Source organism: Vidua chalybeata, chromosome 18 (assembly GCF_026979565.1).
Source record: "Vidua chalybeata isolate OUT-0048 chromosome 18, bVidCha1 merged haplotype, whole genome shotgun sequence".
In the NCBI taxonomy this organism is placed as follows: domain Eukaryota; kingdom Metazoa; phylum Chordata; class Aves; order Passeriformes; family Viduidae; genus Vidua; species Vidua chalybeata.
The window spans coordinates 10,236,558-10,264,423 of NC_071547.1; the positions used below are offsets into that span (position 1 = coordinate 10,236,558).

The 27,866-nt window shown below is 54.4% G+C and overlaps 2 long non-coding RNA genes across 2 annotated transcripts; both read right to left on the reverse strand.

Annotated features, from left to right (window-relative positions):
* Window positions 1-593: 593 nt before the first annotated feature.
* On the reverse strand, window positions 594-26,448 carry LOC128797233 (uncharacterized). The gene is made up of 4 exons (XR_008434062.1): window positions 26,361-26,448; window positions 26,098-26,238; window positions 2,661-2,842; window positions 594-1,220 (listed from the first exon to the last, which is right to left on the reverse strand). It is a non-coding gene; the product is annotated as an uncharacterized LOC128797233 (long non-coding RNA).
* On the reverse strand, window positions 9,567-10,485 carry LOC128797232 (uncharacterized). Its single transcript, XR_008434061.1, has 2 exons — window positions 10,358-10,485; window positions 9,567-10,186 (listed from the first exon to the last, which is right to left on the reverse strand). It is a non-coding gene; the product is annotated as an uncharacterized LOC128797232 (long non-coding RNA).
* Window positions 26,449-27,866: the final 1,418 nt, after the last annotated feature.

Below are 27,866 nucleotides of genomic sequence, written 5' to 3' on the forward strand. Positions count from 1 at the left end.
TGCACAGGGGAAACGCAGTCTTTCCCCATTCCCAGCCACATCAACTGGCTGGATATTGGGATGTTTTGTCCCTAATTCAGAGCCAGAAAAACCTGGTGGTTTTATCCTCACTCCCACCCTTGGCAGGGCTGTTCCCAGCCTGGGGAGATGCTCAACCTTCCCACGTGATGCCTAAGATTTAGGCAGACAAGACCTGGAGACATCCTAAGACCACCTGGTGCCATCATGAGTGATAGGAAATGTGGGATGGAGAGCTTGACGTCCACACCAGCTCCAGGAACGGAGGTACCGTGTGAGACCCTCTTCCTGAAGAGAAAGGGGCTGTGGAGGAGAGTGGCAGGAGGAAGATCTCACTGCTGGGAAGCCCAACCAGGGCATGGGGCTGGGAGCCAGAGGCTGGCAGTGACCCCACTGCAGTGGCCCCACGTCCAGGCTGTGCCCCCCGGTGCCACCAAGCATGAGGAGCTCCCCACGAGAGTCAGGGCATCGCCCCAGGAGCACAGGGGGAGATAAACAAACAAAAATGCAGTATTTTCTTCCACCACCAAGTTTCCATCAGTGCTGGCTGGCTGGGTTTGATTAAGCCTCTCATTTATTACATTTTGCAATATAGTTTCACTACCAGATGAAACGCACATAAAACCCACAGGAAGGGTCCCAGCACACTCAGTCCCCAGAGCCAGCAGAAGCCATGCAGGGTGGGCTGTGGGGGACAGTGGGACACAGGCTGCTGGCCCTCCAGCAGCTTTTCTGCAGCTGGGAATGCAGCCCTGTGTGGGTGGGTTCCCTGGGGATCGCAGGCAGGGGCATCCATGCAGCTGAGGAAGGGCCAATGCAGCACTGCAGACGCTCCTCCAGCACTGGGCTCACCCAACACACGTCCCCTGGTGAAGGGACACCCACGGGCCACGGCCACCCAGCCCTGATCTGCCCCTGTCACTGAGCTGGACCGTCCCCAGGGTGCAGCGAGTCCCTGGGCAGCAGATCTCCGTGGGTGTGAGGGTGATGCAATCCCATCCTGATCCAGCCCGGCAGCTGCTGAGGTAGAGCTCCTGCAGTCCAGAGCCATCTCCGCGGGGCACTTTCACCATGCAGGCTCTCAGCTCTCTGCCTGCTGCCCTTGGAGGAGCTGGCTGTCCAAGCTGCACTCCAGCACTGCAGCTGTGGGCTGTGCAGCCTCCCCGTGACACCAGCCCCGCTCCCAGGCACTTGAAAAGCCTCTGTGTAAAAGAAATTAATAACAAAGTGAATTGCGCTCGAATGCAGCTTCTGCAGAGATAAAGCAGTAACAGGGGAGCAGTGGAGTGTGAGGGAGGAGTTTAACCTCCCCTCCCCACAACCCCAGGCAGTGATGGATGATGACATTATCACAAAACCAGGTCAGATTAAGACCAAAACAAGCTGAGATCCACCAGGCTTCCTGCTGGGGTCCTCACCGGCAGGGCTGGGTGGCAGAAGGCTGGCAGCAGATGTCAAATGATTGATTCCTGAGCAGGCTGGCTTTCCTTCCCAGCCCTGTGACTGGAAACTGGGAGGGCTGGAGCTGCCTCCTGACACCAGTGGGGTTCTGGTGGGTCTCACCCAGCAGTCAGCGATCGATGCTCACCCCTGAGCCAGCTGCCTCCAGGTTGGGGGTGTTTGTTTGTTTGCTTTGTGATGGACAGATTTGGGAAAACTGCATCCTAAAAGCTCTATGGGCTCGTCTGGAGACTGTGGGGTTTTCACCCCCAGACTTTGCCAGATCAATGCAGCAGCAAATAGCTCACCATGGAGCTGCTCTCAATCCTGACAAGCATGGAGAAAGAAAAAATGTATTTTAAAAAGATGCAAGTTTGCAAGGGCACAACTCACTGTGTGCCCCATGGGCAGGAATGAGAGGCTGGAACAGAGAAGGAGAATCTTCCACAAGCTACAACTCCCAGGGGGACACAGTTTTTCCTCACTTTTCAGCTGGAGTTTTCAGGAATCAGCATCGGCAAAATATCCCTGGCTGGGGAAGCAGCAGCCACCAGGGACCTCAGTGCCACAGCTCCATCATCAGCAGTGATTAATGAGACGTCTGAGCTGTCCTTCAGCACCAAGAGATAGCAGGGAAAATGCCGGTTGGAGAAGAAATGGGCTGGGCTGGTAACTCCAAACCTCACCCAGAGCCTCCTGTTGGTGACTCTTTGGACAGGGAGTGTCCCATCCCCAGGCAGTGTCACTTGGGCTGCCATCCCTCCCCAGGCACCTTTGTGCTCCTGATTCCCAAGGGGATTTGTCTTGCAGGGGCCCTGCAGGTGCTGGCAGGAGGGAGTCAGGAGCTGTTCCCACCTGTCAGGGCAGAGCAACTTAATGTCATTCAGAGCTGGGATCTCACCTCCAAATCCCTCCTTCCTTGACAAGAGCAAAAACCATCCACTCAAATCTTCAAACAGCAGTTCAAAGCCTTTACATTGCTCTCAAGATTAATTAGCAGCTAAATAATAATCCAGGATAAGCCTTACAAGGCATAAGAACCATGACATGGTCAGCCAGTGATGTGCTGGATCCAAAGCAGGAGAAAGTTTCGTGTTCCTGGTTAAATCCAACATTTCCCAGCAAAGTGCAGCCTCTTCCCATAACAAACAGCTGTGTCAAGAGTCAATCCTCACCAGAGGAACATTTCAAAGCAAACTCACCTGGGGCAGAGGGGCTGTTTGCTTCACCTGTGTTAACCTTAGGCAGGGCAGCAGCAGAGCTCTGGTTACTGAGGGCCAACCCAAATTCCCACCAGTGGGTTGGAGAACAGCTTCTGGTGGGTCAGAGCAGCAGGGTCAGGCAGGTCTCAGGGCAGGAGGCTCAGCAGAGGCACAGCCATGGCCTGAGGATGGATGTGAAATGGAGGGACACTGTGTCAGACCTGGGACATCCTCACAGGCAAGCAGTGGCAAGAGGAGAAAGGACTGCCATTGCCTCATCCTGATGTGAGCAGTGTGCCCAGGCACCTCTGCCACGGCTCAGAACGATGCCTTTCCTGCTCTGGACTCCCACCTGAGGCTCACATCCCACTGCAGAGGCCACCACTGCAAGGTACAGACCAAACCACAGCTGGAAACCCAATCCCCACCAGCCTGGGAGTGCCATTCCTTTCCTACCAAGCCCCCTTTTCCCAGGCACCTCTGAACTCTAGGAAGAAAAACAAACAAACAAAAATAAATAAATAACTACCCCTCTGCAGCAAGCTGGCTGCACCAGAACATTTCTTTCATAGAATGCATCATTTATTTTCAATTATCGTGGTGCTTTCCCCCCTCCCTGCGCATCTTGCTGGTGGAAAGTTCGCAGAGTTACAAAGAGCCTTGGCAGGAGCAGCGGCTCCAGAGAAGGGACAGATGGGGACAGCAGTGGCAGCTGTCCCACGGGCCGGGAGGAGGCTGGCAGCCCGGCCGGGGCAGGGGAGAAGGGACACCTCGGGGCTGGGGTCAGGCGAGGAGAGGTGTCCCGGCTGTCAGCTCACCTCCGGATTAACGAGGGAGGAGGTGACAGCAGCGAGCAGAGCGGAGGCGGTGACAGGGACACGGCGGGGGAGGGCACAAAGAGGGATGAGAGCAGTGCTAGGGGCGTCTCCTCCCTCCTGTGTCACCCTCCCAGCCCAGCCTTCCCTCCTTTCCCCTCTCCTCCAGGGACCTGCTCGCAGTGCCTGGCTGTGCCTCTCAGAGCTTGGGGTTGCAGCCGAGTCCACCTTTGGCCAGGGGACACCCAGCCCTGACCTCTGGGACACAGCAGGACATGGAGCTGGTGGCTGGAAACCCCCAGACCTCCAGGGGCTGCCCCTGAGGCACTTGTGTGACACCCTGTGCCACATCCCCAGCCCACAGGAGATGCTGAGCTGCGACCCAGGCACAGAATTCACCCCACACTTGCACAACATGCAGCTTTTTTATTCCCAGGTGTGCCTCAGCCAAAGCCATTTGAAGATGTCCCACACGTCATGAAGGATTTTCTAATGGGGCCCAGCAGACTCTAAGATTTATATCAAAAAGGCCCAATTTATTGAATTAATGCTGCAGAGCAAAGCCATGGCTGCTTAACAACTGGAGTATCAGTATTTTACAGCAACATAACTAATAAGGCCATTAATACAAAGTGGGCTCACTCCTGACATTTATATCACTGTAAATCTCGCTCTCAGCACCAGAATTATTTATGCCATCCCAGGCACTCGAGAAGCGCTGTCATCCTTTATCAGGCTGAAAGATTTGAGCCAAGAAACAACGAATATAAACACAACAATAATAAAAAAATGGAGCTGGAGCAGAGCTGGGACGGGTCCCTGATGCAGAGGTGCAGCTGTCCCTTGCTCCCCTGCAGGGATGGGACCTGGGGGGCAGCTGTAACCCAGCCAGGTCTCTGGGGACTGAACCCATCCAGAATACCTGGCTGTAGCTCCACACATGCACCAGGTGTGCCCTGAGCAAGGAAAACTGAGATGGTTTTCACAGAATCATGGAATGGCTTGGAAAGGATCATCTGATCCCAGCCCAGCATGGGAGTGCTTTTGCTTCAAGCCCTGGGGGCTCTGGGTGCAGAACACAGATGCCAATCCCACTGTCACAAATTTTAAGCAGGGATTGTGGATGCAGCCAGGAAGACTGAAAACTGCGCAGAGTGAGGAAGATTTAAACCCCTCCTTCTCCCCTCCAAGAAAACCCCAAAACATCCCCAGCACTAACCAAGCACCTGGGAAACTGCAAAGAGGAAGGAGATGAGGGCAGGGGCTGGCAGAGCTTGAGGAGCCCGACAGAGCTCACTGAGTACTAATTATTCCCAGCATTATCTGTGCAGACAGATAAGGTTTTCATTAATAAACCTGAGGGGGGGAGGCAGAGAAAGCAGCAGCCACCGCTGAGAGCCAGGCAAGAGCTGTGCATGAACCACCAGCACCAGCGGAATGCAGCCAGGACAGGGTGCAACCAGGGGCAGCAGCAGTGGCAGTGCAGGGACATGGGGACAGAAATTAGCTGAGGAGCCTGTTCCTGCTCGGCATTGTTGTGCAAGGCTGTCTCCTCATTCACAGCACACTGGTGACGGGGTCTGCTTTGCTTGGAATGACCCCAAAATCGTAAAAGTCCTTGTTCCCCTAGCCCGGCAGCCGGAGAAGAGGTCTGGAATGCGTGAGGTCAAGGTTTCAAGGTTGTTTCTTTTTCCTTATCTATAACATTCTCTCTCTGGCCTGCCAAGGTCCGTCTAGTACAGAAGCCATGGCAGTCTGCCTCGAGCCTTGGGTGGCTCCCACATTATATACTCAAAATTACGTGTGGTATGTTTACAGATTTGTGCCAATTCCCACCACCTGTGTTAGACAGTGAATCTCCACCCTAAACCAACAGAAAAGTGTCACCATCACACCAAGACATGGAGGACAAGACAAAGGAGAAGAAGGCCAGGACACGCCCAGAGTCCTCCATCTTGTACCCCTGAATTACACTCTAAAACCCCCAAAATTCTACTTTTCCACCCTGTGTCAATTCACCCACTAGACCACTCAAACCCTTGTGACTTGTAATTCCTCATACAGAGTTGGCAGCCTCTCCCACGGGCTAAAATCGAAGCCACAGGTGTTTTTGACTTCTTGCCAAAGTCCCTGAGTCCCCTGCCAGGGTCTCGAGACAGCCAGGGCAGCCAGAGGGATGTCCTGGACTCCGACACGCTGGAAATTAAATCGTTAGCGATCTTCCCTAGGCAGGGCCTTGTTAAACCCGAGATCCGGAGAGATAAACCCCGGCCGGTGTGGGAGAAGCAGCCCCACCTCACAGCCTCGCTGCACCAGCACGTCTCTGCCCAAAGCCCTCTCCCTGTGGCACACTTCCAGGGGAATGCCTGGGAAATAGATCACTCCGACCCTGGAAAGGTGAGATCAGTCTCCCAGGTATAGGAAACCAGGAGCCCCCCGATGGGAAGAAATGCTGATGTCTGGCTCCAGATGAGAAGGCTGAGCACTTGCTTTATCAAAACTATACTATATTACGTTAATATACTATTTAAAGAGATACTATCCTATTCTACATACTTACTTCTTACTTACCTATCGACTAACTCTAACAAAACTTGTGATTTCTCTGCTAAGAGTCTGAGCCACAGCTGGATCCGATTGGTCACTGAACCCAAACAACCTTCACCAGAATCCAACCCAGCAATCACTGCAGGTAAACAATCTCCATACCACATTCCACATGGGGAAAACACAGGAGCAGAGATAAAGATTGTTTTCTCTTCTTCCCTCTCTGCTTCTCCAAGAAATCCTGAGAGACAGAATTGTGTCTCTCTGTCCAGAGAAGGTGAATGTCACACCCAGGGACTGGGTGTCCAAGAGGATCAGAGCTGGGACAGCAAGCGAGAGGCCAGCATGGGAAGTCAGCCCAGCCCAGCAATTCATGTTTTAAATTCAGGTTACATCATGCAAGACTGAAAAAGAGAAAAAAATATCCCATCCCAAACTTTCTAGGATCTACTTTCTCATACCTTATCGCCCAGTTTTTCTGTAAGCCAAATCCAACCTTTCCCCAACTCTTCCAGGCAGCAGTAGCAATTTGCTCTGCTTGGCTGTAATTAGCTGCAAAACCACCTCAAAAATTGCCTGGTTGAAGAACATTTAAGGACTAAAAAAAAAAAAAAACCCAAAAAAACCAAATTGGAATGGAGCTGCAAGAAAGCAAGCAAAATCCATCATAGCTATTTACTCTTGATTGTCAAAAAAAAAAAAATGGATTGATGAAAGGAGTTGGTAAGCAGGACGATGGCGGGAGTGTTGTTGAAGTCAAGCATTGGAGTGGGATCCAAAAGTAGGAATTTTCATAATCTATGGGCTCTTAATTATCTAAACTGAGGTCTCTTGGAGCTGCCCGAGTGAAAATTAATTAGTTTTTGAAATAATAGCTAAATTGATACTGGGAAGGAGTTTGGGTTCCAAAATAATGGCTGAAAATTAGCCAGCCTGTTTCTCCATTTCTCTCTGCCATGTTCAGGAGGACATTTGTCTCCATTGCTTTTTCAGAAAAGGGCCATTAATCAAATCAGCAGGTGGTTCTTCCCAAGCCTGGGGTGTTGCAGAAACACAAAAGGGAGGAGGAGGAAGCAATCACCAACAGGTGTTAGGGGAAAAAATCCTGCAGCCCAGTGATTAACAACTCCAGAGTCCATTGCCCTTGAAAGAGCAGGAGCTGTTCAACTGGAGTAACTCTCCTGGAGACAGGGAACGTCTCCCGTGACAAGCAGGCACCTCCAGGAAAGGGATTTGTCTGTCTTTAAAACAAATTACCTGCACTAATCCCAAATACCAGGATTTATGTCTCCTGGCTGACCCAGGTTTGATGTCCAGCTTGTCAGTGCCTGCTCAGCCTTTCACCCACGAGTGGGCCACACACATCAGACTCATCCCTGCACGTCCTGGGGGTTTGTGTGCTGGCCTGTCCCCCTGCAGAGGTGTCACCCCAGCCTCTCCCAGCTGGCTGCACGTCCCACAGGAACAGCTCCATGCAGGAACATCTGCCAGCACCAGTGACAGCTCTGCTGTCACACACAGCCAGGACCATCCGAGGGGCTCAGGGGCTGTCAGATGAGCACGCACACAGAGTGCCATGGCACACGTCTTGTTTCCTGGGAAATCAGCCAGTGGGAGCACCAGCTCCTCGAAGAAACCCCCCCCCAGTGGTCCCAGCCTCCCTGGGATGGCACCAGCCACAAAGCACCCTCACAGAAGGTGCCCTCACAGGTGGGACACTGCTCCTGCAGGGTCTCTGCTGTCCCAGCTCACGGCCAAGCAGGTCCATGTCGCTGCACAGGCAGCTGAGGGCTGCCCCATCAATCGGCAGCTCCTGCTCACGGAGCCCCTGGGCTCGGAGGAGCATCTGCTCCATCACACACACACACAGGTGACTCGTGTGAAACCCTTCACAGTGCTCACTGCTGCTCCTTGCCTCGGATTTATGGCAGAAGCACCCATCCCCTCTGCACCCCGCTGTTTGAGCTGCTCCAACCCAGCCCTGCAGATCTCCTCCCTGGATGGCATCACCCCACACGTGGCTGAGGGACAGGAGGTCGTGCTCCGAAGGCCTCCTTCCCTTTCCTGTTCAGCAGCACCAACAAAACCCATCCTTCCGAGCTGCTCGTTCTCTTTTCACAGCCAAAGGAAGGGCACCTGGCTGGCTGAGGGGTGCTGCTGCTCCTCCAGCATCTGCCAGAGCCAAAGCTCAACGCTCAGAGCCTCTCGGTGAAGCTGACAGCCGCACCCTGGAGCCCACGGCTCGGAGCAGGGACCACCCACACTCGGTCACCCCACCTTACACCGCCGGGCAGCAGGAGCACACCTCAGCAGGTCTTTTGCTGTGGAAGAGGAGGAGCAGCGCTCGGAGGAGACAGCCTTTGGGTAAGAGGGCACGGGGGCCATGCCTGCAGCAGGAGCAGGCACTCTCTGTATCAGCACGGGTCTCAGAGCCCCACCGCGGCGCGGCCAGCAGCAGAAACAGCTCATTAGTCACGGGCAGGCTCCTGCTGCTCTGCCAGCCCGGCTGAAGCAGTCCAGCAGCACATCAGAGGCAGGGACAGGAGGGAGAGCACACCTTGAGGCTGCCGGCCAGCATCAGCCTCGGCTCCCCGAGAGTGCGGGCTCCGGGCTCGCTAACCTTGTGGCTCGCCCGCTGCAATGCCTTAACTGGATTTATTGCTCTGCCGTGGGCAAGAGAAGGCAAGTGCATGCTGGATTCTTGGCCATTACTTTGATTTTTCATCCTTCACCTGCTGTGAATAATAATAAAAAAAAAAAAGACAGTGAGAGCGGCAGCCCCCAGTCCAACACCCACTGCCATCCCCAGAGCAGGGCAGGAGCACCCACTGCTCACTGTGCCCTACACGGTCCAACAAGCCACTGATTTATCCCTGGGGCCAAAAAGAAGGAAGCTGGCCAGCAATCCTTAATCACATCAGAGGTACCACTGCCTCGAGGAAGAGCCAGGTTCTGTGCAGGAACCAGAAGTAGTCTCCTGCCTCAGGTGTTGTCAGCTTTGCTTGGATTCCCCTTGTTGCCAGAAATGCACACATTCAGCTGGGAAGATACCTGAGTTGCCAAGTTTTGGGGCGTCTCTCCCAAGAACAGAAGTGGAGGAGTGCCAAGGCCCCAGGGAAGAGCTGTGTGTCAGGAGCTGTAAGAGGGCTGGCTGGCAGAGGTTTGGGGTGCACAGCACCCACATCTCCTCCAGTCAGGGCCTGGCAGGGCAGGCACGGTGGGCTGGGGAGCAGATCCAGCTCCTGGGCAGGATGCTGGGGCTTGGCTCTGTGCAGGTATCTCCATGTCTGGCGTTTCCAGCTCTCCTGTCCAGCCCCAGGCTCTGTGCCAGCACACACCCGCTCCTCTGGGCTCTGCAGCCCAGCTGGCACGGTGGGGTGAGCGCGTGGTCCCTCCCCCAGATTCCTCTCCAGCGATTTCCCAGCCCAGGCACCAGGATGGTTTTCCGTCCCCTTTTTGCAAGGTGATTAAACACTGCACTTGTAAAACACTTCATTCTGGGAAACAAATTATGCAAAACACACTCAGTGGGATCTCACACAAATGGATAGAGCCGGCTGGCAGTGGGGACTCTGCTGCCAGGATTTACTTCTGGGGACTGTGAGGAGCTGCCTGGCCAGCCTGGGAAAGGGTGTTCAGCACAGAGCTCTGCTCCATCACAGCCCCCAGGGAGCTGCTCTGGGCAGGGCTGGCTGGTGGCACGCCCGGCACAGGGACAGGTCTGGAGGAGGCTTGAGCACGGCACAGAGCAGCTCTGGAGGCCCAGCACAGCTGCATCTCCTGGTGTTCCTTGTTTTAACCCTCGGGTGGGTTTTTCAGAGCACTTCTGCTGCTGCTGGCAGTGCTGCAGCACTCGTGCACCACGCTGGGATAACAGCACCTGGATGGATCTTCCCTCACTGTGTTTCCAAGCAGCTCCAGGGATGCTCTACTTGCCCACAGCCTGGGCCAGAGCTTTGCCAGCACGAGCCCTCGCTGGCCAGGCAGAGCTTTTCCACATCTTGGGCCACTAATGACGGGCAAGGAGGCTGCTCAGCTGCAGACAGGCCCTGGCCACAGCAGGATGGAGCTCACTCTTCTGCGGTGGCTCAGGGATGCTCCAGGGGAGAGGACTGCAGGCAGGCAACGTGCTGGGTTAGGAACAAAATCCATCCAATCTGGAGCCTACCTTGGGTGCATCATTGTTAAAAAGAAAAAAAAAAGGAAGAAAAGAGAAATGAAGATCCCCTGCCCCCGAATTGCTGACTCACGAGTGACTCAGGGGCTAAGTTTAGCTGGGGAGCTCTCGGCAGTGGGGTGAGCCCTGCTGGCCTCTCCTGAACCTTCTTATCAGACCTTGCAGGTAAACCCTTCCCCAGCTCAGGAGAGATTCCAGTCACGCTCCAAGGGGATTATGGAGCACCTCTGCAGGCTGGGACGAAGCACGTGGACGTCCTGAGGTGCACACACAGCTCTCTGCTGGGCATGCAAGGCCTGGCAGTGGAGACAGCACCGAGAGCATCACGCCTGGGGAGTCTCCATAGCAACAGGGAATTCTAACAGCCGCTAGGTGTAGGTCTGCACCGAGGACCTGGGGACAAGGGGCTCCTCTGGTTCCCAGGTGGTGGCACTGCCTGACACAGGTGGGCAGACCCCAAATGGCTCTGCAAGCCCTGCAGGTGTTGTTCCAACAGCTCAGCCTGGCCTGGGGAGTGGGGATGGCCCCTGGGGAAGCACAGAGCATCCCCCAGATTAATTTCCACAGCAGGGTGCTGTGTTCAAGACTTTCTGATCAAAGAAAACTCCACTTCTAAGCCCTGATGGTATCAGCACCACAGCCTGACCCGGCTGGGAGCTGAGCTGCCTCCATCAGGTCAGTCCTTGCCTAACCTCACACTAAACCTTCATCGAGCTCTTCCCAGGAGCCCAGCCCGCAGAGCAGCCCAGGGGAGCTGCTCCTCTCTCCTCTCTCCTCTCCAGCCCTGGGCAGGAGCTGGGGGCCCTGCCTGCCCCGAGCCCCCCACGCTCCCAAATCCTGCTGCCCTGGGCCATGGCAGGAACGGGGACAGATTCCCACAGGGTCACTGCCAAATGAGCTGAAGGCATCATCCCTTCTCCACAGAGAACACCACACACTCAGCTTTTCCAAGTCCAACAGCATTGCTGAGAGCTTTTTTCTTTCCCCCTTTCATTTTTCATATGCTAAAAATCAATTCCTCCTCCTCAATGCTAAGAATTCCACTGAAGTTTCCCATCTCATTGTTCCCTTCCCTTCCCAATTTCTGCATTTTCCAGGCTCTGTAATGGATGAAGTGATGTCCATTCCCTTTTTCTACCTCTTTTTCCACATTTTTGGCTCATGGTGGCCACTCTGGCCAGGAGGCATGCTCTGGCACTCACCTCCCTGGCTAGGGACATTCCCTTTTCAGCAGACAGCTTCCAGGAAGCGCTGGGAGCCACAGAAACTCAGGCAGTGCTGTGTTCACACCTTCCCCTGGCATCCAACCCCCCTTTTGTTTAGGGGTAGAGAAGGGGTTGTGGCAGCCATTCAGCTGCTTCCTCCCAGTCTGGAGGGAGAGGGGGGCCTGTACATCTGCAGAGGGGAGATAAGGGAATGGGGCACCTCCAGTGCCTGGGATCTTATTAAAGGAGAGCTGGCTGGAGATCCTATCGCTGCCCAGAAATATCTGTGACTTTATCCTCCACAAACTGAGCGAGCAGAGTGAGCAGGCTGGGCTCTGCTGTGGGGCAGGGAGCAGGGCCAGGCTGCCCCCCTCTCCAAGGGACCACGAGCCACGCTGTCCCCAGGGCTGGCCACGGCCACTGGTGACAGATCAGCCCCTGGCAGCTCGGAGCTGGCAACGGCTCCAGCACTCAGCAGTGCCAGAGCTGCTGCCCTGGGCTGGGGTTGAACCTGCCAGCCCCCCACTCGTCCAGGGGGACAGGGACAGCTCCTGGACAGCCATGGCACCACCTCCCAGCCCTGCAGCCCGGCTCAGCCAGCCCCAGCTCCCAGTGCCAGCCCCGTGGGTGCAGCTGCTGAGCCGTGCCCCAGCATTTTCCCAGCCCGTGCTACCTCCCCACGAAGAGCAGAGTTGATTTGCCAAGGTTTGTTCCCAACTCTCTGTTCCACGGCAGAGGGAACTGGGCACCACAGCAGTTGATAAGCAGCTGATAAGCAGTTTGCTCCAGCAAAGCCCAGAATGAGTTGCAGGCAGGTAAAGCTCAGATTTCCAGATCCTTCTGCCCTGACACCTGGGAGCCGGATTTGTCTCTGAAACCATCATGTGCTGCTGGTTCCTGTCAGGAACAAGCACGAGGCAGGCAGCAGTGCAGGGAGGGAGCCCTGCCAACAAACACCACTCGTGCTGGGCACGGCCAAGAGGAGTTGTGGGGAGAGGACCCAGAGCCAGAGGCTCATTTCTGCCAGGGCAAAGCTCACTTTGTCCCTGCAGCAGTTTGGCAAAGGGGTTGTGGAGGGCAGCAGGAGCCTCAGTGATGCTCGTGGACCTCACAAAAATGGATACAGCCACTGGCAGTGGGGATTCTACTGCCAGGATTTACTTCTGGGGACTGTGAGGAGCTGCCTGGCCAGCCTGGGAAAGGGTGTTCAGCACAGAGCTCTGCTCCATCACAGCCCCCAGGGAGCTGCTCTGGGCAGGGCTGGCTGGTGGCACACATGGCACAGGGACAGGTCTGGAGGAGGCTTGAGCACGGCACAGAGCAGCTCTGGAGGCCCAGCACATCTGCATCTCCTGGTGTTCCTTGTTCCTGGTGTTCCTGTGGAGTACAGACAGAAGCAAACAACAGCCAAAGAGCAGCAGTCTTCTTGTCAGGCTGAACACCACAAAAGCCACGTGAATAACCTCAATAAATTCTCCCCACCCTGCAGAAGGTGTGCAGGAGCCTGCTGTGAGCCTCCTGGGACGGCAGAGAGGATGCAGCTCCTCACCACACCACTGAAAAAGCCTGTGCACAGCTGCCAGCTCGTGGCAGTCGCCTGAGTCACAGGGGCCTCGGTGCCACCTCCCACGTCCCCCTCCCCTGCACAGCATGTGCCCTTCCCACTGCTCTGGGGAAGGGGGACAAACACGGAGCCCCCACAGCCAGCACGTGGGCAGAGCATGATGGGGGGGCTCTGCTCCAGGGGAAGCTTCCCAGCTTGGGAATGAGCTGTGCTGGCCAGCAGAGCTGTGGGAGAGGATGGCTGAGCTGGAGACACCTGAGGGAGCAGAACAGGCCAAGCACAGCAGCAGGGAATGGACACAAGCATCAGTGGAAGGAGTTCAGAGGAAGGAGCACCTCAGGGAGACAGAAACAGCTGCCAGGAGCTCACAGGAACACAGAATGGATTGGCTGGGAAGGGACCTTAAGGATCATCTGCTTCCAACCCCCGTCACAAGCAGGGACAAGTTAACCCAGAGCAACAAGATGTGGGGAAGTGAGCAGGCCCAGGTATGCCAAAGCAAAGGATAGCAAAAAGCTTCTTTCAGCTCCTCTTCTCTCACCCTCTGTAAACACCACCCTGGGAGCTCCTTGTCTGGGATCGCAGCCTGCCCAGCCACATAGGGGAAAACACATTTCTGGGAAAGGACAACACATCCAAGCAGCCAGCAAAGTGTGTCAGCAGCTCGTGGCTCTGTGGGTGATAGCCCAAACACCACCAGGACATCTCCCAGACAGCAAGGCCAGCCTACCCTGAGAAACAGCCCTACAGCTGGAGAGACTTCCTTGTGCTGCTCAGCATTACAGAGCAGCCCTGCTCCTTCTGCACTCCCCAGGTCCTCACTCAGGCATCTCTGCATCCCTTTGGGTGAAACAGAGACCTGGCCTATTGCCATGGGCTCCCCTCTGCAGGCCCACAGCTGCCCCCACAGCCCACACATGCCACCAGAGGGGATCAGGGACATTCAGGGATGGTGGCAGGAGAACACAGTTCTGGTTGGTGCTGAGTTTTGCACGGTGCTGCACTCAGCCAGACTGAAGGATCATTTACACTGCTCTTTTGCAGCTAACAGAATAAATAACACAGCTGGCGAGCGGCAGCAGAGAAGCTCTTGGTGTGACAGCCCCAAGGGAAGCCAGACCCTTTTCCCCCAGGCCTCTGCTGTGAGCCAGGGCAGTTCCCAGCCAGCCCAGCTGGGCGTTTGGCAGCAGCAGCGGGGTGGAAGGGAACGGCCAGTGCCCCTGACGCAGCTCCGAGCTGCTTGTGGAGGGAACGTCTATTTCTAGGAGTCAGAGCCTTTCTAACCTAGCTTCCTTTGAAAGGAAAAAAGCCCACCTAAATATATCCTCCCAGAATTAGAGCTTTTAACCTGCCTGCCTCCTGCAGCCCATTGTCCGGCGCACCAAGAGCTGTTTCCCTGGAAATGGCAGTGCAGGCTAATTGCTGTTTGAAGCCTTTTCTCCCACAGAGCAGAGCAGCAGCCTCGGAATGCCACTCCCTTCTCTGACAGCTCTCTGTCAGAACAGGCTTCCCGACCTATTGCTCCCTGGTTTTCTCCCTGGACAAGCAAGATCTAATCAGAAGTGTTTCCCTGCAGAAGCCACTCCAGGGTGTGTGCAAAGAGGGAGATGCTGGGGACACACCTGGGGACTGACAGCTCCAGGGGAGCTCAGGGGACCCTCAGCAGTGGGATGAACCTGGAGTCTTCCCTACAGGTGAGTCAAGGCAAAGGAGAAATGTGAACAGGAGGAAAAGCACATCTGAGGTATGTGGTTTTTTCACCTAAGCTCCTGCAAAGAGCAGCTGTCAGAAGGCAGGACAGGCATTGCAGTGACACAGTGACAGCTTCTTATTTAATGTAATTGCTACACCTCAGAAGAAAAAGAAAAATAAAAGCCTTATCATGAGCCAAGATGATTTTTCCCTCAAGAAATCCTCGAGGTTGGGTGTTTCCATTGAGCTGTGCAGAGGAGAGCCCTGCTCCCAGTGAGCCCCTGGGGCTGGGAAGGCACTTGGTGGGAAGGGAGGGTGCTGGGGAGGAATGTGGCCCAGCAGTGCCCTCTTCGGGCACAGCCACGTGCAGGGTGTGCAGCCACATCTCTCCTTCATCGGCTGGGACACAGCAGGACTTTGTTCCTCCTGCAGCAGAGCCGGGCTGGAGATGCTCACACACAGCAGGAGTTTGCTCTGGCAGCCACAGCCAGGCAGATCTCCCCACTCACCTCCTCCTGCCTGGAGCTCCTCTCACAAACCCACTCAGGGCAGAGATCAGGGCTCTGCAGAAGCTGAGGTGCTTGGTTCCATTGAAGAAGCACTTTGAGGAGGCTTTGCCAGCTCAGGAAAGGGACCTGGAGCCAGGCAACAACGTCCCTGCAGTTTGAGTCAAACTTCTGGATGGGCAATGCCCCCAGAGCCTTGCTCTGCTCCAGCCCCTCTTGTCTGCAGGTCTGGTCAGGATTTCCAAGGGGAGGGATACCTGATGGAGACAATTCCTGGGCTCTTTGCTGGCACACAACAGCACTGTGAGCAATCACCTCCGAGGTTAATTAGATAAGGTTCTCCAGCGAGGTCTGGCAGAGCAGGAGTTCCTTTCCTCTGTGTTAAGCCCCTTTTTAACCCTCAGACAAGTCTCAACATCCATCACACTGCTGACCATAATGGGATCTGCTGCAGGACATCAGGGCTGAGCTGCACAGAACCACGAGCAGCAGAGAAAGAAATAAGAGCTGAACCAGTTTAGAAATTGCCAGCTCTAGCAGCAGCCCCAGAGTCCAAGTGTGCTCGTGCCCAGAGCTGCATGAACAGTACATGGTACTGGAGCCACAGCAACACCTCTGGCTGCAAGCCTGACACATTTCACAGGGGCTGGAGATGCCTCGGAGCTCTAAGAGGCACCACACAAGAAAAAAAAAGGACACAAGAGAAAAAAGTGTTATCTGTGCAGCACAACAGGACTATTTGCTTGCAAAAATCCCATGGTTTTCTCCAGTCCTGGTCTTGGAAACACCCAACCTCAAGGATTTCTGGAGGGAAAACCATCTTAACTCATGATAAGAATTTTAAAAATCTTTTCCTTCTGAGGTGTAGCAAATACATTACATTACAAGCTGTCACTGCAATGCCTGTCCTGCCTTCTGACAGCCTGCTCTTCTTCAGGTGCTTGGTTACCAGCCTGAATGGGCTGAGGGCAATCCCAGCCCTGCAGGGGAGGAGCTGGACAGCTGTGAGGACACAGCCTCCTTTACCTCCAGAGCAAGCTGAGACACTCCTCCCGAGGGCCAGGGCCATTCCAGGCAGCCCCAAACGAAGCAGTCACTCTCTGCCAGCTGCAGCCTTGCCAGGGAGAAGTGCAGGACAATCCTCTGAATGGGATTATGCAGAGGAAAAAGAAATACCCAGGTGCCAGGGATGTGCCCAGGGGAGGGTGTGCCTTGCCTGCCCATGCCTGGCTGAAGGCCAGGAGAGTCGCCAGGGGCCTGCCAGGGAGTGAACAGCCCTGCAGGCACATATCCCTTCTGATCTCCCAGCACAGTGCAAAGGGACGTGGGCACCAGGGTGGCCAGGCAGCACCCGTGGAATCTGCTGCCTCATCTATCCAGCAGCAATGACAGGCCTGTCCTCATGGCACAGCCAGTGCCAATGGTTTCTGGGCAGTTGTCATCATTGTGGATCAGACTGACATTCCCACTGACCAGCCCCAGGATAAGGTCACAGGAGGCAGCTGTAAAACACTGATCACCCCCAGCCCAGCCCTCACTCTTCAGCCAAGCCAAGAGCTCCCACCAGCCTGGGGAAAGAACCACACTGTTAGCACTGGGAACCAGCCCCTGGCTTCTCCCGTTTCAGTCTAATCCAAGCCCACACCTCCCTGTTATCCTGAGAGCCCGACTCCATCTCAGGGGTTTCTCATGCATGTGGTTTAAGCTGCTGGAGAACACAATGGTCAGAGGCTGTAAAAGCCACCCCAACAGCACAGGCATGTTCCTCTGAAGTGCAATGAGCTGCAGATGAGCTTTTTCATTAGTGACCCACATTTAAAGCTGAGCTCCAAACCACCAGAGCACAGAGCAGCAAAGCTGTGCTCCATGATCAGCCCTTTGCCAGGGAAATATCCCCTCACTGGAACAGGCAGCACAACCTCAGCCCAGCCAGGAACCAGCTCCTGGCTGAAGGTACTCCTGCACGATTCCAGAGCATTCTAGAGCCCAAAAGCAGCTCAGGGCTGGGGGATGTAGCAGGGACTGAGGTCAGGACAAAGCTGGGCTGAAGGCTGTGGGATTAGGGGAGGCTGGGACAGTGCAGCCCTGCAGAGTGGGGGTGATGGACAGGGAGTGCTGGGTACCCAAGGGACAGCACAGACCTTACCCTGCCACCTCCAAGGCTCTCTGGAAAAATCCTTGGAGCATGGGAACACAGACATTTTGCCCTGTAACCCCCTGGGAGCACCCACCTTCATCACCCCCCACTGCCACCCTTCTCAGGAGACCCTGCCCTGCACTGGTCAGGACACAGAAAACAACTCAAACCAGGCAGGAGAGGGAGAAGGAGGAAAACACCCTGCTCTCCAGCCCTGTGCAGACCCTGTCTGTCCTGATCTCCCCATCTGCATCCACAGCCTCTGCTCCTCAGCTGCCTGCACACTCAGGAGCCGGCAGAGAGCCAAGATCCCGGCTCTGAGACATTAACCTGACTCCTTGTGGCTGGGTGACCCTTCCTCAGCCCACTGCAGCCTCCCCCAGGGCTGGTAGGGCTGTGCTGCTGCACAACTCCACAGTGCCACAGCTGCAGAAAGCTGGGGGTGCTCCCTCCCCTACTCTGCCTTAGTGGAAATGCGTAAGATCTCAGCAGAGCCGAGGAAATTGCCTTCCTTTATCATGCCAGGGCCTTGCCAGGCTAGCTGGGAAAGGGCAACACAAGCAACACTCCTCCTGCAGGCAGCAGAGCCCAGCAGTGAAGGAGTCAGCAGCCCCTTTGTCCCTCAGATTTCCATTTCATTTACATTTTAAGTTTGGGGACTGCTGAACTCGAGCCCTACAAAGGGCAGGGGATGCTCCAGGGCCAGATTCCTGCTCTGCAGGTCAGCCATGGAGAGAGAAGAGAGGCTCCCTGCAGCCCCTGCTCAGCACATCATGAGGCATCACCAAGTGCTGGAGGAAGAGGTGAGGATCAAGAAACAAAACCAGAAACCTTCTGGCAGCATCCTGGCATGCTCAGCCTAGGAAGAAGCAGGTCATGCTTCTCCATGGATACTTGGACAAGGATATTAAAGAGGATCATCCCAGCAGCAGGCAGTGGTCCAGACTCACTGGTTTCAGGCATTTCAGAAGCCAGGACTTGCCTGCACGAGCTCCCAGAAATTATCCCAACGGCACAGAGCTCACTGCAGCACCAGAGGCTCTTCCTCCAAGATCCTCCGTACCAAATGGCCCAGCAGCATTCCAGATGGCCAATCCATCCAGGCTCCCATCCCTACCCCCTCCTGGGAGCCTGGAACACTTCCTGTGCCCACAAACAGGAGCTATGGATCAACTGGAGATGGTGGCTCCGTACAACTGCTTCCTTGGCAAGCTCAGCAGGGCTGAGCAGGAGCCTCTCAGGAGGCTGCCACAAGATAAAACCAGAATGTTTTGCAGTCATTTGTCAAAGTCTGCAGGAAACACTGAAGTTTTGGCAGTGCCTCTGGAGCCAAGCCAAACCCAGGACCTCACAGTCCTACACAAACACACTCATCCCCAGCAGATCCCATCCCATGGGAGGGGAAGGGCAGCAGCTCTGTTCCCCCATTTTCCAGTGGTCCTTGGGAAGCACGACAAGGTGGAGGCAGTGGTTTGGCACTTTGATGAATTTCCAGCTGATTTCCCTAAAGAGCCACCAGGGAGACTCTCCTGAAGGTGTTGCTGGTGTAGATGGCAAGACACAGCCCAGTGGTCCATGAGCTGGAGAAGGGAGATCTTCTCCACCCCCAAACCACAGGAGGCTGCTCCCTTCTCTCAACCCAGCCCCAGCTGGAGATAAAATGGAGACAAAATTGGATGGGGCTGGAGGGCTCTGCCCCACTGCCCAGCTCATCCTGGAGGAGCCAGTGTCCCAGGAAAACATCTCAGCCAGCTCTAGAGGAATTGGTCACACGTCAGCAGGGCCTGGGTTCAGCCCCTCTGCAGCTCTGAGCAGCAGCCTGTGCCAGGGAGAGAAGGGGCAAGCACAGCCTGGAGCCATCACACTGCACAGATCCATCCCCGCTGCCGGCAGCCCCAAGGACGAGCGTGCAGGGCCTCGTTCGCTTTGGCCTCCCTGATTTCCTTCAGCTCTGCCCTCGGATCCACAGCCAGGTGGCTTGTCCAGGATGAGGACACCCACATCCTTCCAGGACAAACGAGAGGGAACCACTGAGACAGCAAAGGCACCGCGGGCAGCACGGCCGCGAGGAGAGGACGGCACTGCTGCCCCTGGCCTGTTTCCAGCCCCAGGACAGGAGTGCCTTCAGCAAAAGCTGGGCTGGCTGGGTGAGAATCAGCCCCTTCCTCAGCTCCTTGTATCCCATCAAAAAAGTTTTTCCATTCAAGAGAGAGGGGGAAATGTGGGAAATGGATTTGTAGAGAGTTCTCCAAGCCTGGCAGAAGGCTCACACGGTGTGCATCTGTGCAAACCTTGAGACAAGAAATGCTGGCTTAGAAACAGACATTGCTGAGAGAGAAATGGAGCTAGAAACAAGTTTCAAAGGATGGTTTTGCAAATAAGATTGGATACTTTAGAGAAATAGAACTGTGAAAAATGCATTGCAGTAGGACCCATGAAGAGTCATTTTAGATTATTAGCTTTAAGGCATTTACAGCATTGTGTGGCTATAGCTGATAGACCAAGAAACACTTACAGTGTTTTGTAATTAGGAAATAGTTGGCTTCTGATTGTGATGGCCTGAATTATAACATCTGTATTGTCTCACCCTTCTCATGAGACTGAAAATGGAATAAAAGTTTTAAAAACACCTCTCAGTTGCCCCATCTCTGGGTCAGAAAAGGGCTTAATCTGACATCCCTGGGAGGCAGGATCCACCCAGAGCCAGCCCTGGCTGCCACACTCAGGCTTTTGAAGCCTCTCAGATCCCAGCCTGGAAAGCAAACTGCAGCAATTACCAGCTCTTGCTGCTGTGAATGGCAACACTCTGTAAATAAATTACATCTCGGAAATTAATAAGTGCTGCCTAATTGGGGTTTAGCATCTTAAATTCCTGAAAATCCTTGTAAGATGACAGAAAAGGAAGAAGGGAAGATATTTACTTGGCTGGAGAGCCCTAATCCAGCCCCAGCAGTAGGCAGGACATCCAAGGAGACTCAGCCCTGCCTGTCAGGGGGTTGTCGTGCTCCAGCACCAGGACGTGTCTGTACATCCCAGGGTCAGACCAATTTTACTCCTGGCAGCAGAGCAGCAGTGCTGCAAATGGCTTTTAAATACCAAGCTAGAGCTTCCAAGGCAGAATATCAGGGATGAAGAGAGACCAAACCAGAGAGCAGCTGCCAAGCTGGGCCTTTGGACCCGAGGCAGAGAACCCTCTGGCATTCAGCGTTCCTCTCCTCCTCCTGACAGCTCTTTGGTGCATCCCACCATCACCATGGTGAGAGCTGGATGAGCTTTGGTTACCTGGGAGCACTCAGAGCCTCTGGTGCCGTGTGGGGGAATCCTTTTGCAGCCAAAATCCTGCACAGATTCCCAGCAGACGATTCCCCTGGCACCAGGCTGGCAGCTTCCTCCAGGCTGCCACCTCTCCCATGCCAAGTCTGCTCCACCCAGCCTCTGAGCAATCTGTCCCTGTGCGGGGAGCAAAGTGCTGTCCAGATCTTTCCCTTGCCTGCAGCACACATGCACTTGTGCCTGGTGAGAGGCAAGTCAGAGCCACGCTTCTGTGTGATGCTGATGGTTTTGCTTTCCCTCAGATTTCTCCCAGCTGCTTCCCAGGCACCCCAGCGTTCCCAAGGGGCTCTGTGTCCCAGCCTGTTGCTGGGAGATCAGGAGAAGAGAAGTGTTTTCCAGAGCTCCAGCTCCCTGGGGCTGAGCCCTGAGGATCCCTCAGTGCCTGCTGATGGGCACACAGAACAGGCATTGCTGTGCAGCCACTGTCCCCCTCCCCCCTCCTCACACATCCCCTTTCCTGCTGCCCACATCTTTAACACATCCAGGTGAGCAGCAAACACAGCCCCTGAGCACTGGTTTTCCTCTCCACCAACTCCTGGGGGCCTGGCACAGGAAAACCTTAATGGATCTGACAAAACTCCCAGCACAGAGCAGCTCCTCTGTTTGATGCAAAGTTTAATTTGATTTCTCACTTGAATGGCTGAGACATCCTTGATGCACATCCTTCAGCTCCTTCCAGATAAATCTGCTGCATACAATTAGCACCAGGAGTCACCTGCATCTCACCAGCCTTCCCCTCCAGTCCAGCCTCCACCAGCACTTCCCAGGGCTGCAGAGCAACTCCACTCGACCTTTGGAAAGGATTTTTCCACGGCATTTGCCCTCCTCTAGCAAGGGGAAAGATGGAGTTAAACATCTTTACTATGTTGCTGTATTCAAGGAGAGCTGCTGGAGGGGGCAGAGGCCAAGGCAGGAGCTGCTGCAGCTTTCCCAGCTCAGTCTCCAGCTGCAATTCCTGCAGGAGCACAGCCCGGGCCAGCAGCATTCCCTGCTGCCCCAAGCCACTCTGCTCCTCCCCAAAAGCAGCTGCATTTCAGCAAGGCTTGGGGCAGCTGTGCAGCCCCTGGAGAGCTGTGGGAACAGCTCTGGGAGCAGTCAGCAAACACTGTGACTGCCAGGAAAATATGGGAAGTGCAGGTGGGAACATGGTGTTCCTTTTTTATATCATGTAAAAGTCTGGAGGTTTTTCTGGCATCTGTTTTCAGGACACCCTGAAATTTCAGCCTACAGCCCCCAAAGCCTGGGGAGCACAGAGCTGCTGAGCCAGGGTCACTGTTGGGGCAGGAGGGAGACCCACAGCTTTCCAAAGAGGGAAAGCTGAATAAGGAGAACAGCGTTGTCCTGTACCAACCACCGTGATGCACAGGCAAAGGTCTCACCTGAGACTGGAGAGCCCCCACAGCCTCTGGCTGTTTTCTGTCTGGTTCAAAACTCACTGGTGAGCCAGCTCGACTGAATCCATTCCCTTCCCAGAGCTCTGAAGCACAACAGTTGATTTTAAAACCTTACAGCAAATTGTTGGGGAGTGAAAAATGGATTTTCAGGCATTAAAGCACAGACCGAGGAGCAAACAGACACCTTTGATTGAGAAATCAATGCTGGGGTTTTACAGCACTTCACACTAAGCAGCAGCAGAGCCCAGCGTGTGCCTCTTCCCTGCAGGGCAGGGGGGAGAAACCAGCAGAAAACAGAGAAATTAAACACTCTGATGCTTCCCATGGCCTTACCAACACCAAATGTACCATGTTTTCAAAAGATCATAAACTGACAGGGAAAAGGTCCATGCCAGACCTTTCAGGGGGCTTCACCTGGCTGCTCCCAAGGCTGAGGGCTGCTCTCTCCTCACCCCCTGCTAACCAAGACCCTGATCCAGTGCCTGACATTCCTGCCCATGGATGGGGGTTGGAATTAAATGGCCTTTAAGGACCCTTCCAGCCCCAACCTTTCTGTGATTTCTCTGATCTCTTCCAGCCCAGGGATCACCCAGGGCAGCACACACGAGCTCCTGCTGCTCTGTCAACCAGCCTTGGATGCAAAAAAGGAAAACAAAAAATCCCAAAAAAAGACCCAAAAAAAAAAAAAAAAAAAAAAAAAAAAAAAAAAAAAAAAGAAAAAAACTGGAAAATATTAAAACAGAGCCTGGGATTGATGAAGATGCCAGAGGGAAGGAGCAAGTCACAAAGGGAAGAGGAGGAACAATCCCTGCACCCAACAGGGATGTCACAAGCGAGAGAGACAAGCTGACAAATTAAAACAGATCACGAGAACCCCTGATATGTTTTAAAGTCTTCTCTCAGCTTTCGTCTTCTCTTTTGTATGTTGAAAATTCATCTTCAATTGCAATCGCAATGCCCCCAGAGGGAAAAGCAGCCTGGCATAAGGCAGACTTCCCTCTAGGCAATGTGAGTCTGTATTACCAGAGCAAAAAGCTTTTCATCTCAAAACCCTTCCCTTCCAGAGCACTTGACCCAAAAGGAAGTCTCCTTTATTTCAGTAAAAGTCACTTTCTCTCCCACATTCCGTGCCCTCAGAAGGGAGCAGGGAGGCAGCTCTGCATTCCCCAGTGCCTGCTCAGAGCCTGGAAGTGCCTGCCCTGTGCCCCTCCAGCACCCACTGCTGCCAGGGCACTGCTGGGCAGGGACAGCCCCTGCCTGCAGCACCAGGATGGGGGCAGATCCCAGGGCCAGGAGCTTGGGGACACCCCTGCTCCCCAGAGAGCCTTGCCAGGCTCCACAAGCCCCTTCTGCCCAGAGAGAGGGACAAAGGGGGACCTTCTCCAACTGTTTCCATCCCTCAGCAAGAGCAGGTGCAGCCATTATTATTGTTGTTATTATTGTTATTATTGTTGTTATTGTTGTTATTGTTTCTCCTCGGATGCTCCGAGCCAGGAGTGCTCCCTTTCCCAGGCAAGGCTGCATCCACAGCACCTGGGTGGTTCTGGACAGCTCAGAGGTGCCACCAGACACAGCAGATAGAAACCAGGGGAGCTGCTGGTGCCCTGGGAGCTGTCGTGACTCCACAAGGAGCCAGCTGTGATCCCACCTCCAGCAGTTCCCAGAGCCTGGAGAAAGTCCCAGTCCCTGAGAAAGTGAAATGGAGGGGACAAGTGGCACCAGCAGCTCAGCAGGAGGGAGGGGAATGGCTGTTTGCCACTGCCAGCAGGCAGCCAGAAGCTGGCATGGGTGAGAGAAGAGCTCCTGGCTCCCACAGCCATCTGAGATCCAGGGACATTGCCACCACAGACAAGGGTCTGTGCACCAGGGCTCCCAGCCCAGCTCCACCCAGCCAGGAACGTGCACCTCTGCTCTGCCCTGCAGGACAGCAAACCCCAGACGCCTCCCACGTGGGACACAGCTCAGAAAGCAAGCCCGGGCTCAGAAAGCCCCAGCCCAGCACAAGTCACTGCCTCCATGCTGAGTTTTGCAATGAATTTGCAGTGTAATGTCAGGAAGGACAGCAGGGCCCATGGAACTACAGCACATTTCTGCCCCTCCAAGCTGAGAACCACCTGAATCCCAATGTGCTGGGAAAACCCAGGGACTGCTTGTGCAGAGCTCTGCAAATTCCATGTTTTTAAAGCAGCCCTTGGGGTTGTTTGAATCTCCTGCTGTTGGGATCCCAGCAAGCAGCTCCCGAGCATGAGCTTTGCTTTCTCCTGAACACACACACACAGGTCTGGGCTACTCACTGGGCTCAGCCATCCTGGAGGGAGCAGACTTATCAGGCAGGACTGGCAATAAAGATAACAGTGTTGGTGATGGCTCCTCCAGCTGAATTGCTCTCAGTGCACTGAGGGAGTGACATGCAGTGCAAGATACCCACAGAGTTCTATAGAATAAACACAACCTGCTTCAGTTCACACAAACCAGCCCCACAGAAACATTAAAATTCAACAGCGGGGCCGTCAGCTGGTTCAGCTTGGGCTGATTTCTGCATGCCTTTGGTAGCATTTTTAGGGAGGCTTTTTCTGAGGCTCTTTCTCCAGCTGACAACTCCCTCAGCCCCTCTTTTTCTGAGCACCCCAAGGAAAGTGAAATCCCTGAAGGAAAATAATTTCCAAACCTCTCAGAGATAAAAAAGTCCTATTAGACTAATTTTTAGGATGCAGGAAGGGGAAAGCTTAAGCTAAACAAACTAGTGGAAAAATTGATTTATTAAAGTATGGATGCTATCAGGGAAGCAAGCAATTTCCTGCAAGCACCAGAGCCCATTCTACTGGAACAGATCTGTCTCACCTTCCTGGCAGTGTTCCCTCTGCCTGCCCTGCTCCCAGAGCAGCTCCAATGGTGTGATCCCCTTCAGTGACCCATTAGCAGCCACAGCACATTCACCATTGTGTAAGTGGCAGCAGCAGCAAACATAACACTCTAAATAAATTTTCGGCGGCTGCAGAGTGCTGCAATTAATCACAGGGTGTTTTACAGGCAGCAGGAGGCAGGGGAATGCACAAGGCTGTGGGAAAAGGGACATCGGGTCCCCCTTCTGCTGCCTGTCCCCACCCTGCCCTGCCAGAGGCGACACAGGAGCCGAGGGCTGAGGCCAGGCAGCAGCTGGAGCTGGAGTGGAGGTCAAGCTGTGTTTCACAGCTCCTCCCAGCTGGTGAGCTCCAAGTGACTGTGCCCCCAGCCTGCTTCGTTTGGGCACATCCTTGATCAGCAGTTGAACAGCCCTGGCTGTCAGTGCCTGCAGAGGTGTAAAGTTAATCCTGCTCCAAGCCCACTCCCTGCATCTTCCCCTTCCCACATCCCTGAGGATCAAGACCTGCTGACACAGAGCAGAAGAAACGAGGAACAGCTTTAAACACTCTGAACTGGATCCCTCCAGCTCCTCCCTCAGCACACAACACAGCCCTCACAGAATTCCCAGGATGACCGGGTTGGACCAGACCTTCAAGATCTTCGAGTCCAACCCAGCCCCAACAGCTCGACTGAACCCTGGCACCCAGTGCCACATCCAGGCTTTGTTAAACACATCCAGGGATGGGGACTCCACCATTCCAGAACTTTATCACTCCTTCTGTAAAAAACTTTTCCTAATATTCAACCAGTATTTCCCTTGGCACAGCTTGAGACTGAGTCCTCTGGTTCTGTCAGTGCTGCCTGGAGAAAGAGCCCAACCCCACCTGAACAGAATTCACAGAATGACTGGGTTGGAAGAGACCTTAAAGGTCATCGAGTGCAGCCCATCCCTCTCCCTCCCTGCAGCCTCCTCCTGCAGTCCCGTGAGGGCTCCTGTGGGATGCTGCTGGTTCCTGCTGCCCCCCCCCAGCAGCTGGGGATTGCTGGAAAGCCTCCCCATCTCCTGAGAGCAGGACACAGCACGTGCTGCCAGCGTGCCTTGCTGCCCGCATCCCAAGGGCATCAGCCGAAGCAAATGGAAGAGTTTGGCCCTGGAGAAACCTCACATAAACCTCACACCTCCACCACCACTTCAGACAGCCATCAGGGACCCTTGAACTCACCAGGCTGGCACAAATGGCAAGCTGGGAGCCTGCAGGACTTCTCCAGGGGTGCCTTGGCCCTCTTCTCCTCCCATTCTCCCTCATCCAAGCACAGTGGCCCACATGGAGGTGTCCTCCTGCTTCAGAGGGCACTGCCCTCACCTGTAGAGACAAAGACAAAAAAACAGGTTTTGTTTCCTGATGCTGAACAGAAAACTGAAGTCCTGAAGGCTGTGGGGGAGTTGAAGTGTCAGCATTCACCCTGAGCTCTGAAATCAACCCACCTGTGATAATCCTCCTCTTTCTCCCTTGCATCAGCCCCACTCCCTGCTCTCTCCTGAAGTCTGGCATCCCTCCTGCTCTGACTGGCTGCTGTCTCTGAGCAACACCAAAGCAGTGCTGAGCAGAAGGGGAAAAAAAGATTATATATATATATACAGCAGCCTTTGAGCCATGTTTTTAATATTTCATCTTTTTCTGCCAGAAGAAAGGAAATTCCTTATGCTGGCTGAGCTGCAACCTCACCACCACACCCCTGAGCCTCAGACAGCCCTGGCTGCCAGCCCCTCCAGGCAGACAAGGAGTGCCAGGCTCATCTCCCACCCAGACCTTTCTGCTCCAACATTCCCTGGTGCCACTCAGGAGGTGCCACTGAGGGGGCAGGCGGGGCTGGGCAGCTGCCTCAGAGCTACAGAATTCAAGATATTGCAGAGCATCCCTGCACTGAGCTCCACAGGCCACTCAGAGACCTCCATGGACCAATTCTGGTGGGAACTTATCCAGGAAAGGTGACAGGTCAGCAGCCACTGGGTCACCCGAGTGACACCTGCCCATCCCTGCCACCACGCTCCGTGTCAGAGCCAGCTGCCATCCCACCCTCACACCAGCTATCCATCAAGCATCGTGTGTGTCAAGCCAGCTTTTACTTTTAAATTTAATGTCTGTAAAGTATTTTGGCTTTAAATTATTCCGCAGCCTCCCTCGGTTTGGCGGCGCTTCCCCGTCTAGACAGAACAATCTTGTTGTCAGTGAAACAGATTCGCCCTGACATCCCTGCCGAGATGTTGCTGCTGTTTTGTGGAAAGGAAAAAGGCTAAAAAGCTCATTCTTTACAGTTTTGAGATGTGATTCCTGTCCATTCAACTTCAAACAAACACCTCAATAAATAAACCTGCTGTCTCGGGTTTGATCTCTCTGTGTTAGGCAGCGGCAGGATGGCTCAGCATCAGTGGGATCCCCCCTCTCCCACTGCTGCTCCCCGTGTGCCTGCCCTCCTGGAGCCAGGAATTCACACTTCTCCTCCTTCCAAACCCACCTGCTTTGGCTCTCTCTCCCCCAGGCTGCAGAGCAAGGACTGCAGTGTGGAGATCCCTGTGGCAGCACAGTCCCTGCTGCCCAACACTGACCTGAATCCTCTGTGGCTGCAGGACAAGTCATGGAAGGCTGGATGGGAGATGCAGGAGAGCCATCAGCAGCCTGAGAGAGACACTAAACCAAGTCAAAATATACCTTGCACACCAGATTTGTTGCCAAGGCTCTGCCAGCACGAAAGACTACAAACACTTTCTTTATAATTTAAAAAATTGCTTTTTCCCCTTGTTCACCAAGGCAAAGATAAACCAGACTGAGTGTTCAGCAGCACCTCGTGTCAGCCTGTGGTACTTGGAGAGAGAAAGCAGCCTGATCCAGCCAAAAATAACATTGTTCCCCTTTTGCTCTGCCAGTGACACGTCCGTGATGCCTGCAGTCAGAAGTGACAAGTACCAGCTGGGCACCTTTCCATCTCCTCT